Below are 15,656 nucleotides of genomic sequence, written 5' to 3' on the forward strand. Positions count from 1 at the left end.
ACTTGCCCAGGAAAATTTCACAGAGAAGTGGGGAAACACATGAACCTATGGGTGTCCCTGATTTTTGGATATAATACTTGCTTCCACTGTTGATCACCGTGGCCTTTAGGTAGCTGGCTAGAAGTTCCATGAACGATGCAACACTGATTCCAACACTATTTTGGAACGAAACTGGCGAGGTCCCTTCGATGAGATCCTGGACAGCCAGAAGAAGCCCAGATAAAGGTATAGAATAAAAAAGGTCAACCACGTCTAAAGAAACAAAACACAAGTCCGGAGTTTGCTGCTGTTGCAGAAACTGAATGACCTCCTCGGAGTTCTTGACGAGATAGGGATCAGGTATGTAGAGCCCTTGTAGGTGACGTTGCAGAAACCGCGAAACACTTCTTTGCCATGACTTACGCTCAGTGATAATTGTCCGAAAGGGCATGTCAGGCTTGTGCGTCTTCGCCGTAAAAAAGGCTGAAAGGTATGGATCCTTCTGATCTGTAACCGCCTTGGCCAGTTTGTCGAGATTGGTCATTTTGCACAATTTGATAATGGAAGTGCGAGCATTCACGGCCTCTTCAGCTCCAATGGAAATGAAGTTCTTTTCCAACGCATTTGACGCCTTTTGGTCATATTCTTGTCTGGGGAGGATCACAAAACCCCCTTCTTTATCGGAAGTCACCAGATTATAATGTGACTCTTTAAAATAGTCAACAATCTTTTTCATCCTTATAGGAGTGGTACAACGAAGCGAGAAATCTTTGACAGCTCCTAACATTTGGTCGATGCAGTTGGATTTTGCTTCATCTGGAACGCCGATCGCCACTCTTCTAATAAGGCCTAAAAGCTCAGGTCTCTTCAGCTTTGGTTGCACACAAAATTTCGGGCCGAGTTCCAAAGCATCGCTGATGTCTTTTGGGACCTGCGCATCTCCCACACAAACAACCCTTTGTGGAGCTGTATGTCGCTTGATGGTCTTATTTTCATACAACAGTTGTCGGAGTCTGCGGTTCCAAAACACCTCCTTGAGTTGTTCACTCAGGTTTCGATACCAACTATATCTACCTGCATAGCCTTCTGCCGATTCACCTTCAACATAACACAACGTTCTCAGTTGGTCCTGTTGTAGTCTATAGTGCTTCCAGCACTCACCTCTCAAGATTTTGGCTATCCTCCTTACATGTTGGGGCGTAGGTGTGATGAAGCCAAACGATGTCCGAAGTTCTTGCGGGACAATGTTGCGGTCCAGCGCAAAGGCAAGAGCTCGGGCTCTTGTGAAGAAGATGCATGACGCAATCCTTTGATGTATTGGAATGAGGTTGTTAGTGACAAAAGGAGTACCCCTAGTACAGGAAATATAGTTGATCAAAGGGAGGAAGAAGGGGAGTTGGTGATAGTTCATGTCGCTTCAATGCAGCACTGAGACGGGACGAAGGGCGGTTAAGACAAGGAGACAAACGTATCTGCAAACTCACAACTGACAGGAATTTATTTGCGCAGACAAATTCAAACAATCACGAAGGAAAATAGGTGGCGCACTAGCTACACAAAATTATATGCCCCTAGTGTGGTCCACGTGGGCCCGCAAGGTCAACCCCACACTCCACGTTTAGAAACTCTTTTTCTAGGTCAGTCAACGCAAGGGACGGGGCACTGACACAATGTGTCCCTTTTCTGTGAATACAGAAGGCTTCAATTATCTCGCGTACAGTCTTATCAGAGTTCTTGCACAAAACAGATGTTTTATCGAAGCATGGTATGCACTCGCAGTCCCTACAGTGCAGGCCAAGGTGGCCTGATGGGGTGCGGCGTACAGTCGATGCATGTTCCATAAGTCGGACGTTCAAGCACCGCCCCGACTGACCAATATAACACGCACCACAATCTAGAGGAATAGAATATATGGTGCCTAGGTCGCAGGCAACAAAAGGCTTTTTGTGGCGAATGCCACACCCCCGAACATTACGCTCTTTATTAATGTGTGAGCAAAGACTTTGCAACTTGCGTGGAGCAGAGAATATAACCGGAATATCAAACCTGCCCGCAATTCTTTTTATATTGTGAGATACCCTATGTACATAGGGTATGACCACTGGCCTGGCAACGGGCATGACAAATGTCCTTTTCGGAGTAGATCCCCTAAGCTGATTTAGTAAAACCTCAGCCACATCTACTAGCACATTCTCAGGAAATCCTGCACATCTCAGTCTGGTTATTTGGGTCTCGAAGCTACTGTTCAGCTCGAGCTCTTGCCTTTGCGCTGGACCGCAACATTGTCCCGCAAGAACTTCGGACATCGTTTGGCTTCATCACACCTACGCCCCAACATGTAAGGAGGATAGCCAAAATGTTGAGAGGTGAGTGCTGGAAGCACTATAGACTACAACAGGACCAACTGAGAACGTTGTGTTATGTTGAAGGTGAATCGGCAGAAGACTATGCAGGTAGATATAGTCGGTATCGAAACCTGAGTGAACAACTCAAGGAGGTGTTTTGGAACCGCAGACTCCGACAACTGTTGTATGAAAATAAGACCATCAAGCGACATACAGCTCCACAAAGGGTTGTTTGTGTGGGAGATGCGCAGGTCCCAAAAGACATCAGCGATGCTTTGGAACTCGGCCCGAAATTTTGTGTGCAACCAAAGCTGAAGAGACCTGAGCTTTTAGGTCTTATTAGAAGAGTGGCGATCGGCGTTCCAGATGAAGCAAAATCCAACTGCATCGACCAAATGTTAGGAGCTGTCAAAGATTTCTCCCTTCGTTGTACCACTCCTATAAGGATGAAAAAGATTGTTGACTATTTTAAAGAGTCACATTATAATCTGGTGACTTCCGATAAAGAAGGGGGTTTTGTGATCCTCCCCAGACAAGAATATGACCAAAAGGCGTCAAATGCGTTGGAAAAGAACTTCATTTCCATTGGAGCTGAAGAGGCCGTGAATGCTCGCACTTCCATTATCAAATTGTGCAAAATGACAAATCTCGACAAACTGGCCAAGGCGGTTACAGATCAGAAGGATCCATACCTTTCAGCCTTTTTTACGGCGAAGACGCACAAGCCTGACATGCCCTTTCGGACAATTATCACTGAGCGTAAGTCATGGCAAAGAAGTGTTTCGCGGTTTCTGCAACGTCACCTACAAGGGCTCTACATACCTGATCCCTATCTCGTCAAGAACTCCGAGGAGGTCATTCAGTTTCTGCAACAGCAGCAAACTCCGGACTTGTGTTTTGTTTCTTTAGACGTGGTTGACCTTTTTTATTCTATACCTTTATCTGGGCTTCTTCTGGCTGTCCAGGATCTCATCGAAGGGACCTCGCCAGTTTCGTTCCACAATAGTGTTGGAATCAGTGTTGCATCGTTCATGGAACTTCTAGCCAGCTACCTAAAGGCCACGGTGATCAACAGTGGAAGCAAGTATTATATCCAAAAATCAGGGACACCCATAGGTTCATGTGTTTCCCCACTTCTCTGTGAAATTTTCCTGGGCAAGTGTGACAAGTTAATGGAGGAGACACTAAAAGGTATGCCTCGCCACCATGTGTGTAGATATGTAGATGACTTTCTACTGTTCTATGAAAAAGATCTGGTCGCTTTCATTGAGATATTCAGGAAGTGCATGGGGGGTTTGGAACTCACCTTAGAACAACCCGAGAACGACACGTTACAGTTTTTGGACCTTCGTATCCACAAGACCCAACAGCATATCTGCTATAAGTACAACCCTAGGTCCAAAAAAGGCCTCCTGCCATATGCTTCGGCTCACTCCAAGTTAGTAAAGAGGGGTTTGGCAAAATCAGTAATGCGTGCAGCTCTGGTAAAATCGTGCCAGCACATGTTGAACAGTAGCTTCGAGACCCAAATAACCAGACTGAGATGTGCAGGATTTCCTGAGAATGTGCTAGTAGATGTGGCTGAGGTTTTACTAAAGCAGCTTAGGGGATCTACTCCGAAAAGGACATTTGTCATGCCCCTTGCCAGGCCAGTGGTCATACCCTATGTACATAGGGTATCTCACAATATAAAAAGAATTGCGGGCAGGTTTGATATTACGGTTATATTCTCTGCTCCACGCAAGTTGCAAAGTCTTTGCTCACACATTAATAAAGAGCGTAATGTTCGGGGGTGTGGCATTCGCCACAAAAAGCCTTTTGTTGCCTGCGACCTAGGCACCATATATTCTATTCCTCTAGATTGTGGTGCGTGTTATATTGGTCAGTCGGGGCGGTGCTTGAACGTCCGACTTATGGAACATGCATCGACTATACGCCGCACCCCATCAGGCCACCTTGGCCTGCTCTGTAGGGACTGCGAGTGCATACCATGCTTCGATAAAACATCTGTTTTGTGCAAGAACTCTGATAAGACTGTACGCGAGATAATTGAAGCCTTCTGTATTCACAGAAAAGGGACACATTGTATCAGTGCCCCTTCCCTTGCGTTGACTGACCTAGAAAAAGTGTTTCTAAACGTGGAGTGTGGGGTTGACCTTGCGGGCCCACGTGGACCACACTAGGGGCATAGAATTTTGTGTAGCTAGTGCGCCACCTATTTTCCTTCGTGATTGTTTAAATTTGTCTGCGCAAATAAATTCCTGTCAGTTGTGAGTTTGCAGATACGTTTGTCTCCTTGTCTTAACCGCCCTTCGTCCCGTCTCAGTGCTGCATTGAAGCGACATGAACTATCACCAACTCCCCCTCTTCCTCCCTTTGACGAACTGTGAAACTTGGCACGCAGAGGGTTGTGCCAACCCTCGACGTGATTATTTGTGCGGATATGGTCTGCATTGTCCCAGAAGTTCCAAAGGTCCACTTTCTGAAGCCATTGGCGTTCGAAGTACTCGATAAAATGATCCCGAGCGGTTAGAGCGCAAAAAACTGTCCCATGCGTACAGGCATGGTTTGCGACGTTCAAACCCTTCCTGAAATCGCACCTTTGGTAGAGCATTTGGGAGGGGGAAACGAGGAGTAAACCCTTCTCTCCTATGCAAATTTCCTCCAGAACCCCTCCAGAAATATATTTTGTGGCTATACGCTACTGCCGTGCCCGGCTTGGTTGCCTTCGCGGAAAAAGCGCTGCTTATTGTGCGTCATAGCAGTATTCAAGAGAAGGTTGGAAAACTTCTAACGTGGCGAACGAATAATTTATTCAATAAAAATATTAGGCGCAGAGCCTACCAATCTGTACCGAACGAAATATTGAACGCTGTTAGGATTCCTGTTTATTTGTATTTCACTTTTTGTCACATTTATATCTGATTTGCTTGAAAATTTGTTTCTTCATTTCAGTACTTTTGTTTACATTTTTAGTTCAGTTACCTTTTCTTATCTCCTCTGTCGCATTCCGCATTCAATTAATATTGCGCATATGAGCAAAGAAAATATCTAGGTCACTCCTAGTCTTCCCTCCTGGTTTTCCTGCCGTATGACTTTTTGGCCATATGACTATTTTGGCCTTCTTGCATTTTGGCCTTCTGGACACCTTACCCTGCCCTGCTCATTTGACCCAAATGCTCAAAAGGCCCAAATTTTTGGGGGGTCTTATGAACATTTGGGAGTTCTGATCACTTGGGCCTTATGCCATATGAGATGATACCTTTATTATGTGATGCGGACCCTCTGGGTTGTAGCGAGCAGCGAACGCTTTAGTGAATGGACTCAGCCCTCTTGGTTGCTCCCTTCGGGTACCTAAGAAGGTCTCCTAGGAATAAGCTCCCTGTTCACCTGCCAGACAGCCACTCTTCGAGATCCCAAGCAGGGGCGTCTGGCGGCCTCGAGACGTCTGGATTTACTGTTGGCGGGCCGTGACCTGTCAACGGATTGGCTGGACAATGTTAACGCAGGACACCAACGTCCCGTGAATTTGCTTTAAAAGAGCGCGGCCGTTGTGGCCAGTTGTCTATTCTCTTCGAAACCTAACATGTAAATAAACCTCTGTTGTTGTTGGAAAAGGACCCCTTCCTGACCACCTTCGCTACGCTACCATTTCGATCCCGGTTCGCGACACTACCCTGTATTAGTTACGTAATCTCTTCGAGAGGATGTCCGCATCACCGTGTAACTCATCTGCAAAAACGGCATCTACGACATGCAACGGCATGTAACGTATACAGAATACACCTTCTATTGCAAATGCATCTACTGCGACTGACCAAGATTGCATTGCTGTGGAATTCCCTGATCCACGAAGGAATCACATTTTCTGCTCCATCTTAGATATGCCACCGCACGCACGAATATCAAAGAAAATGTCCTCTCTTTTGGTACCGGAATAAAATTTGTCACATGAAGAATGTTACGAAGCCCCCGTTGAGACATGTTTAAACTTTCAAACTGTAGTCACCGGCATTTCTAGCACCCCAACACTCAGTCGCTGTCACTACGATGTCCGAGAGAGTATAGAGCCAAGCGGTGTCGTGCAGTGCATCGATGGCATTTTATTTTTTATTTTTCTCCAGCGACGCAGTCGAGCCTTCTGAAATTTTGATTAGACTTGAAGCACAGTGCGCAAATGATTGCCTTTCGCACACAAAAGAAAGTGCGCGAAAGTGCACGTATAGACATGCAGCTACTATAAATTTTTCACACATTCGTACATATTTTCTTCATATGTATTATATCAGTATTATATCGTGTACGTCATGTATTACTTATATACAGGGTGCTTTTTTTAGCCTTTACAGATTATTTAATAAAAAAAAAGCCGTGAGAGCATCATAGATGCCGTTGTCGTAGTTGAGTGTTACGGCCAGGCGGGCATCCTCACGAAGAAAGTCTAACGACCAATTACCTAAAATTACTTAATTAACTTTTTTAAGCAGGGGATTTCGGGCAAAAGCGAGATAGCAGATTGAGAGACTATCCTAGTTGCAAGTCATTTCGCGTTTAAGAAATCCTGAAACACGCACGTGCGTTAAAATATCCATTCCCGAATTTCGATATGTAAATGAGCCGAAACCGAAACCGCGGAAACCGGAAACGCAGTGGATACAGCGCTCATTTCATGTCAGAAGGCCACGTGATTTTGAGCGATGGAGATGATTGGTGTAGGTGCCGCTCAGCTGGCCGGATAAATCGCTTTCCGGCACAGATAAGCCTCCGTCGGTGAAGGCGACGCGCTCCTCGGGCGCGGTTTTTCGGTTTCGGCTCATTTGCATACCGACATTCAGATATGGATATTCCACGGCACGCGCTCTTTTCTTTATTTTCAAAAGACAGAGTGGATTACGACGAGGATTGTCTCCCGTTCTGTTAGCTCGCTTGTGACGAAAACTCCCTAACTAAAGAGTCACTTACTGTATTTCAGGTAATTAGTCATCTTCAAGTTACATACTGTCTTCCAGAGGGAGCCGGCCCAGGTGGCTCACTCGGTAGCGTGTACGCCTGCTGGTTCCAAGATCGCGGGTTCAAACCCGGCGGAGGACGGTGGCAACTTGGTACGGGTACATGGGTGTACAAATTGCTCAGACACGCCGTCTTCCGCGATGGACGTGAAACGTAGTGTGCAGTGTGTCGACATTTCGGAGCACGTTAAAGAACTCTCAGGTGGGCAAATTTAATGCATAGTCCCAACCACTATGGCGTCGCTCATGACCACCGTTGTCTGCCCCGAAAACTCGACTGCAAAAACGACATCTTTCTCTCATAGCCTTCTTTATTAAAAAAGGATGTAAAGGAAGAAAAAAAACTGTATTTCACTCATATTCTACTTTTTATATCCATCTATCTATGGAGAGCTGAAATACGAGTAGGTGCCCACGTGCAGCTTCGTAGGCGCTGTTTTATTATCGGATATAGAAGGAGGTTTCGGAAGATGTTCACGATAACGGTTAGGAAATCCTGATAAAAGTAAACCACACTACTTCACCGATGTCACGCTGCTAATGTTGATGTTTCGCAGCGTCCTTTATAGCATCGTTTTTCGTAGAGTGCGTCAGATCTAGTGAGGAGTTTTCGTAGGTCGGAATCACGCAGCGAAAATGATACAATAGTAAGTTTTGGTAAATAGTACGCTGTCGCCTTCGTGTACTAAGAGATAGCGTGGTTCTGCGCAATGCGCAAAGCTCTATTGATGTCTTGCGTGTGCGCAGAACCACCAAATCTGTCCCTTACGTACGCAGAGGTGATACGGTACGATATATAAAACACACACACACACACACAAAAAAAAAAAAAAACAGGACGGTTACGACTCGTGTAACGGAAAATTCAGCGTCAGCTGTGCGTGCGGTGAAATGAGGCCAGATGAAAGTGTGTAGACAAATTTATTTAAGCGTGATGAGTATTGATTTGTGGTCGCTGAAATGGTTGGCGAGGTGTTTGGTGTCCTGGCTGTTCTGGAACACCAAGAGCCATGTCTAGTTGTGGGTATGCGAATGTCAGTGCACAGCGTAAGGTCCAGTTGTTCGGACTTAGGAAAGTGGAGTTCTTGGCTAGTGAAACATCCACGTTGAAGTCTCCGACGACGAGAAGCTTGTGCGTGCGGTAAGGCGCGAGCAGACTTGTACGTAACGCGTTACAAGTAATTGAGTTACTTGTAATCAATTACTTTTTGAGTAGTTTTTCGAGTGATCAGTTACATTTTTCAACAAGTAATTTTTCGAGTAATCCGATTACAATTTTGAGTAATCAATTACTTTTGAAGTAGAGCCTGACTCATAATACCAATGTCCTGTGACAAATTTCCTACGTCTTTGTTTGGGCTATTGTAGTGTAGTAAGCGGAATCCATCCTAATAGAATGAAAGAAGGAAGTACCTGGAAAGGTTAGCTTAGCTCAATTGGTAGACCCCTGGACCGGCATTCCAGAAGATTTCGGTTCAAGTCCTACAGCTGGCTAACCTTTTCGGTGACTTCCTTCTTTCATTGTTCTTAGGCACTTGAGGCTTGTGTGTTGTGTTGTCCTTCCTTCTGTGTTCCAGCCTCAGAACATCACTTTCCATCATCCTAATAGGGTTCTGGAATTCTACGGCCCCTCATCCTAATCTCCCTACTCCTCCTTCCCCAGTGTGCTGTGCTACAGTAGGTCATGCTCCTGAATTCTAGTGATGAGTCATGTGCAACTTGCCCGTGACATACTAATTGTCACTGCCTTAGGTTTTCTATTGTTGAGCCCTCAAAGGGTCAACGTCTTGACAGGAAACAAACATGGTAGTCGTGTAGTCGGCTGCTTATGTAGTTGGGCTGGTCACTGTTAGCTGTGATCCTCCTGCCTACGTGCGACGCTGTCACCTCACGGAGGAAGGGCAAGCGAATCACGAACGATCAAAAAAAGAGCGGGCACGGAAGACTACTTCAGCTTCACAGTACCTATATGGTCGGCGTCATTGAGATGGAACGGTGTTGTGTAGCGGTACCTAGAGTCACTAAATAGGGGGACAGAGTATCGCATTCCTTTTCCACGCCGGAGCCACCGTTCGGAGTCCGCAATTGGGGCGATCGTGTCACGTGGTTTCTCTTTCCAAGAACGCGCCGTCCATGTTGAGTCCCCTCCATCCACAACCGGTTTCCTCGGTTGCGAGCTGGCTCGACTGCGCGCTGTTTTCCAGTGGAGAAGGGGGAGATTGCGTCCCGTCGATTGCGTCGCAGGGAAACATCCCACATCATCATCATCCATTCATCTATGTTGTTGTTGTTGCGTCCCGTTGCTAGGCGACGTAGCCGCGCCGGACACAAGATGACAGTCTCACTCGCCGGCGTGGCTCAGTGTCTCTACTCTGCTCCCTATTGAGTGACATCTAGCGGTACCCTGAGGCGGTATACCTTTCTTGTCCTAGCAACGCTTCATTGTCAGTTCTCACCAAGTACTCGATTACATGGTAAGTGGTTTTTGAGGTACAACACAGCACTTCTATCAAGTGCTGCTGTAAAGTGGTTCTTCAGCATCGCCGCCGATATCTTAATAAGAAAACATGGCAAAATGAAGGACGAAAAATTTGAGCTGTAACTGTGTTAGTGGGTAAATAGAAACGTTATATGGCTCATTTGTTGAGACATGCAAAGTACTATCGCTTTCTTATCGAGCACGAGTCTTTCGCGCTATTTCAGCTGTTGCAATCTATTGGGAGTTGGGTCCTTACTGTTTTTTTTTCGAAGCTACACAGAGACGCTAATTTTTGCATGAACTAAAACTAATGACCCGAGTAACGCGTTACTTTTATACTCGTTACTCAATTACATTTTGCGTCGAGTAAATTGTAACGGTAATCAATTACATTTGCCAGACGAGTAACGGTAATGGTAATCAATTACTTGTTTGGAGTAACGGACACAAGTCTGGGCGCGAGTACATACACGCATAAAGTCGCAGATGCTGACGCTGTAAAACGGACGTACCCTGTTTTTTTTTTATCTCACTTTCCTCACTTTCCATCGATAGCGCTTGTAAACTGGCGGGATTCTCCTCCTTACTCCCAGCTCTAAGCGCACATGCGATGCAGTTTTGTGCGGACATGCGAATGCCGCCGACACGATCTAGGGAAAGTCTGCACTATACAGCTGACGCTGTAAAATCACTAATAAAGGAAACTTCAAATCCAAGAGCAGTGATGCGATGTCAGCCTGTCGCGTTTCCAGAAGCGGTCTGCTAAAAGACGCCAGAAGCGGAAGCGTGACGAAAACAACACGTGCCGCGGTTACACGAATGCGACAACGCGACACGAGCGCAATGTGTACATCGTGGCGCTTCTTGGCATACATCCCGACTAGTGGATTGGTTGATGTGAGGCTATCGGAGAGAATATGTTGAGATAAGTCGATACGATACGCTTTTGTTGCATTCGTGTACAGAAAGCTACAGCATGGCTGGTCGAAAAATAAAAAATAAAAATGTGGGAGAAACAAACATATGAACTATAACAACAATTCGCTGCGAGATCGACCTATAGGGGGCGGCACTGTCACCATGCTTGTATGGATAAGGGCCGATGTTCGGAATTGATGGTTCTTTTCCGTAATTCTTGTGTATATTCGCCGGAAGATCACATGTGCCGCTGTGGTACGATACTGTTCGGTTCCCAATGCTCCACCTACTGCCCTGAACGCGGAATAAGCGTGTAAAAGCAGACGACGCGTCCACACTGCGGTAGTTCTCCGTTCTCCGCAGCACGCCGACACCGTCCGATCTCGGAGCGAATACTCCCGTTACCCTTCCCGAGCTACGTTTACATGAATGCGACAAATGCGTACCGTATCGACTTGTCGCAACAAACCCTCTCCGTTTTTTTTTTCAAAAAACTTAACTCCATATACCTACTTGCGGCCTTGCCTGCTTCGACTTAATATTGCCTTATCAGTCGACGCCATCTTTAATGAGCTTTCATAATTAATTTCGTTAATTATGAAAACTGCAAAGTACCCAGGCGTGTTGCGAAGCCCAAGCGTGTTGCGAAACGCTAGAAGCGTCCGCTTTATGTCCCCCTCTCCGCTCTGTTCAATCTCCATGGAACCTGGATGCAGGGAAAGGTAACGGAATCTTTTTCGTTTCCGTTACCACCTCCGTTACTGGCCCTTATATGTTTCTTTCTGTTTCAGTTTCGGTTACCACCATTGTTGCTTTCGTTTCCGTTACGTTTCCGTTGCGGTTTCCGGTAACGCCCCACCTCCAGCTTATTGTTGTCCTTCTTTCTTTTCTTTCCTTTAAAATAAATTAAAATAAATAAAGAGCCTTGAGACCGTGACAAAACTTAATCCCTCTAAGTTCTGAAGTATATTTTGAGGACTCTGGGGATACATGCATACAAGAGACAACGTTTATTCAAAATACACATACAGGTACGTGATTTCTGTGAACAGCTAATATGAACATGGTTTCCAGGAATGTTACTCAAGCTTGCAATTTCCAGGTCACCATAAGCGTATAAGAACTATGCTTCTTCCGTTTACTGTATGTTAGTTACCTATATGCTCTAGCTTGATAGTTCATTTTAGTTTTAGTTTGCTTCATTGAGGTTTAATTCCATAAATTTATTCACATGATATGGTAAAGAATTGCAATAATTCGGGTCCTGCGGTACCCGAATTATTACCGTAAATTATTGTCGTTTCCGTTTCTGTTTCAGGTATTCTAACTGTGAGACATCCGTTTCTGTTTCTGTTACCGTTACCTGCTAGATTTCCGGTATAATGCCGTTTCCGTTTGTGTCACCGTTTCTATTACCTTTCCCTGCCTGGATGCACTGACTTCACGATACGTGATGTAACCCTCGTCTGTAACGCAATGAAATTGAAAGGAAACCTTGTGTTCGTTGTCCCCAGAAGCTCCTATCTACGATATAAGGATAGACAACGAAGATACATAGGAAGAAGGGCAGATACGAAAATTCGGCCACATGGCAAGATGGAACTCCATTTGCGCAGGACGTACGCAGAGATTGCGTTTTATTTTTTCCTTTTCATACCGCATCACGGAAGCTCGATGCAGTCTCCATTTTTTGCGGATTAGAGACATCTACAGGCTCTACTCTACAACTTTCTAATAATATATTAGCCACTAAGCCATTTTTTTATTAACTAACGAAATTAGTTTTGAAGGATCGTTAAAACTTGCGCTACCTGTTGAAACAATAGCACATCTGAGTAGGCCATATCGCAGATAGGTAATGTAGAAGTGCAGTTTCTAAATTTTTAAAAGTTTTTCTTTGGTTTTCACGCTTCCTTTTTGCTGCCATTTATCCGTTCTTGATGTCACTATGGGACGACTGACACTTTTTACGTTTAGTGAATGTATTGATATTCTGGTCTAGTTCCTTTTGGCTGCACATATTGTACGGATGCGTAATAATTTGTAATTAATGTGGAGGCCCTAATCCTAATTCTTTACTGGGCCTGCAAGCCTACGAAACAACTGCGCTGGCTTGCCCACACGCAGAACGAAAATTTTGTTACATAATAAAACGGAAGTCATGATCGATGTGCGTTTATACATGTATCAAGAGAAAATGAGTGCTGAACAAAACGTCCCTTGCATCACCTGGATGTCACTGGAGAGCCTAGTTTTCCTCCGCGTACCTGTCAGTGAAACATATATCCACCTGTACATGTGCTGCAGTTATGAATCTGTTCCAAGTAAAATCGGTTCGTCGTATTTCAACCAGACTAGACATAGTCTGCTTTAAAAAAACTATGGTAATTTTTTTCCCATTGTAAGTACTAATAGTACCGTGGACGGAAATACATAATGCGTTTGATGCGAATGTATTGTACAAAGCATACAAGTCTCGCAACAGCGCAGTCGATGTGCGTGACCTGCCAGCCTTCCGTTACCCACAATAGGGGATTGCCTCATGCGTGCGCAAGGGAATCTATTATCGTAACTTAAGTGACACTAGGTCCCCACACTAATCATTTACACTAAGTCCCATCAATCACCGGGAGCCTGCAAGACACGCACTCGTGTAGTCCTTCAAGTTAGGCAATCTTATCCCTATTCTGTGAACACACCGTAACTACACGATATGCGGTCTCGGTAGGTATTCTTTGCGTGAGAGTCCTCCACTTACCATGTTATCGCTGGCATTCAGTAGTTTAAGTAGCGTGATTTGTCCGCGTATGTTTGTCTCTCTTTGCTTCGCTATTTTACTGGCGATAACTGTATATACGGAGTTCAGTATCGTATAATGTGCGTACGCCGTGTGTCCCAGATATCGCGGTGCGGTGAGCCATGGAAGAAAGTCACAAGGGTGGCGGTGCGAGGTACTTTGTGCATAGTTCATGCACGCACACACAAAATAAAAAATAAAGCAGCAAAAGGACGAGGACGGAAGACAAGTAGACACCACAACATTGTTGTGGTGTCTACTTGTCTTCCGTCCAGTGTTGCGGATTTGGCCGCTCAAATCGGATTTAAATCAAATCCGCATTTTTTCTGAAGGTAGTAAATCAAATCCAAATCAAGTCCGGATTTAATTTTGACACGTTAAATCAAATCCTTTTAAATCCAGATTTGTTTTTCCGGACCTAAATCAAATCCGCTTTTAAATCCGGATTTATCGAATCTTTTGACAAATCCGGGAGCCAAAATTCGTGCAGTAGCATTACTAGACCCATAACCGTGTCTACAAATTACAAATGCTGCACGTATTCACTAAACAACGCTTAAATAACAGCGTGACGTGGCACAAAGAGCAATAAATTTCGTCTGATTGACGAGGATATAAAGGACCAACCTATCAATCCGCTGGCCGAAATTTTATTCATATTCTAGGACATAACTTTTTGAGTTTAGAAAGACATTTTCGGTTACGCCTGCTCGGCGTGTACCAGACTATCAGTCACCACGTATCAGCCTGTGTCAGGGGCGGATCCAGACGCTCGGTTTGGGGGGCAGTTTCTTTGTCTGAGCGCATAGTGGGGGAGGGGGAGAGGGAAATTCAATGTGTAAACTCGCGTTTTGGGGGGCGATTGGGGGGAGCAATTTGGCGAGTTGCTTCTACTTACAGCCGTTTGCTCGCTCTGCCACAGGAGCTATATAAATGATATATATACCACTCGATAGAGAATGAGTTACCGGTTCTAATGAATCTACCTTCAAGGGAATGCGTGTACCCGCTCATGAACAATAAAAGTTCCGAATCGTACATTTTTTGCCGGAGGTGCTGTGTTCGTGAATTTTTTCGTAGCGCCCCTTTAAAGTAGGAGTCACGGGACTTTTTCCGCGTGCTGTCTTGAACCCATAGTTTTTATCAGCCAAATTTGAAGGATGTGGTAAAACAAGAAGCGCGTTGCTATGAGGTCAAAGTTGGGAAAAAATTGGAACCAACATACGGCGCCGCAACCTTCCGCCTCTCCATATCGGAAACGGTTCATCGGATGGAGCTCGAAATTGTTGCATTTGACATCAATCGAGATGCTATCTAACATATATATTTTTTCATGGAAATTAAAAATTGTCAATTTCCCACGCTTGTCGATTTAAAATGGAACTACCCAAGAGTGGACAGAAGGCGACCTGACCGTGTCACCTCTAGCGTTCGCACCCCCTGTGCGGGCAACGGGCATGCCGATCGTGCTCCTTCTTAAAGGTTGAAGACGCGCAGCCATTTCGGATCGCTGGGATCGTTGAATGTATTTCACGCGCGACCAGCAGCCGTACGATTAGCTGGAAGCTAACACCGGCCGCGTTTTGGAGGGCATGAATACTTCCCCCAGAGCTAGGCAGTACCGAGCATTGCCCGAGCCCAGAGCTGCGTCGGCCTGCAGTGTGATAGCATTAGATTCTTCCTCACGAAAAAAACTCGCGCTCCATCGTTTAATTCCCCGTTGGTTCAGACGGCTCTCCTCGCCGGCGTGTAGGCGACAGCTCCACGGCGCCGAATTGCGCAATGCCAGTGGAAGAGATGTAATGAATGAATGATGGGAGTTGAGTTGAAGGCATCCAAATGCAACATACGTGTTGCATTGCCAACACGTAATTCGTGAAGTGCCCTTAAATTTTTGTTTTACACCAAAATAGAAAAGGTGATACTAAAAGTGCATTGAATCGTAGATGACTGGCTCGCTCTGGGAGAGGTGGTGCACAACCCCCATCTCCATCATCACGTATCGTGTTGGTGTTGACTCGGGCTTCACGGGGCATGAACAGTGTGGAGTTGGTAGGTATGGTACACCTTCCCAAAAGCGGATTTTGGGTCAGGAACCTCCTCGTCATTTAGCACCGGGCGAACACGCC

Source organism: Ornithodoros turicata, chromosome 3 (genome assembly GCF_037126465.1).
Source record: "Ornithodoros turicata isolate Travis chromosome 3, ASM3712646v1, whole genome shotgun sequence".
NCBI lineage: Eukaryota > Metazoa > Arthropoda > Arachnida > Ixodida > Argasidae > Ornithodoros > Ornithodoros turicata.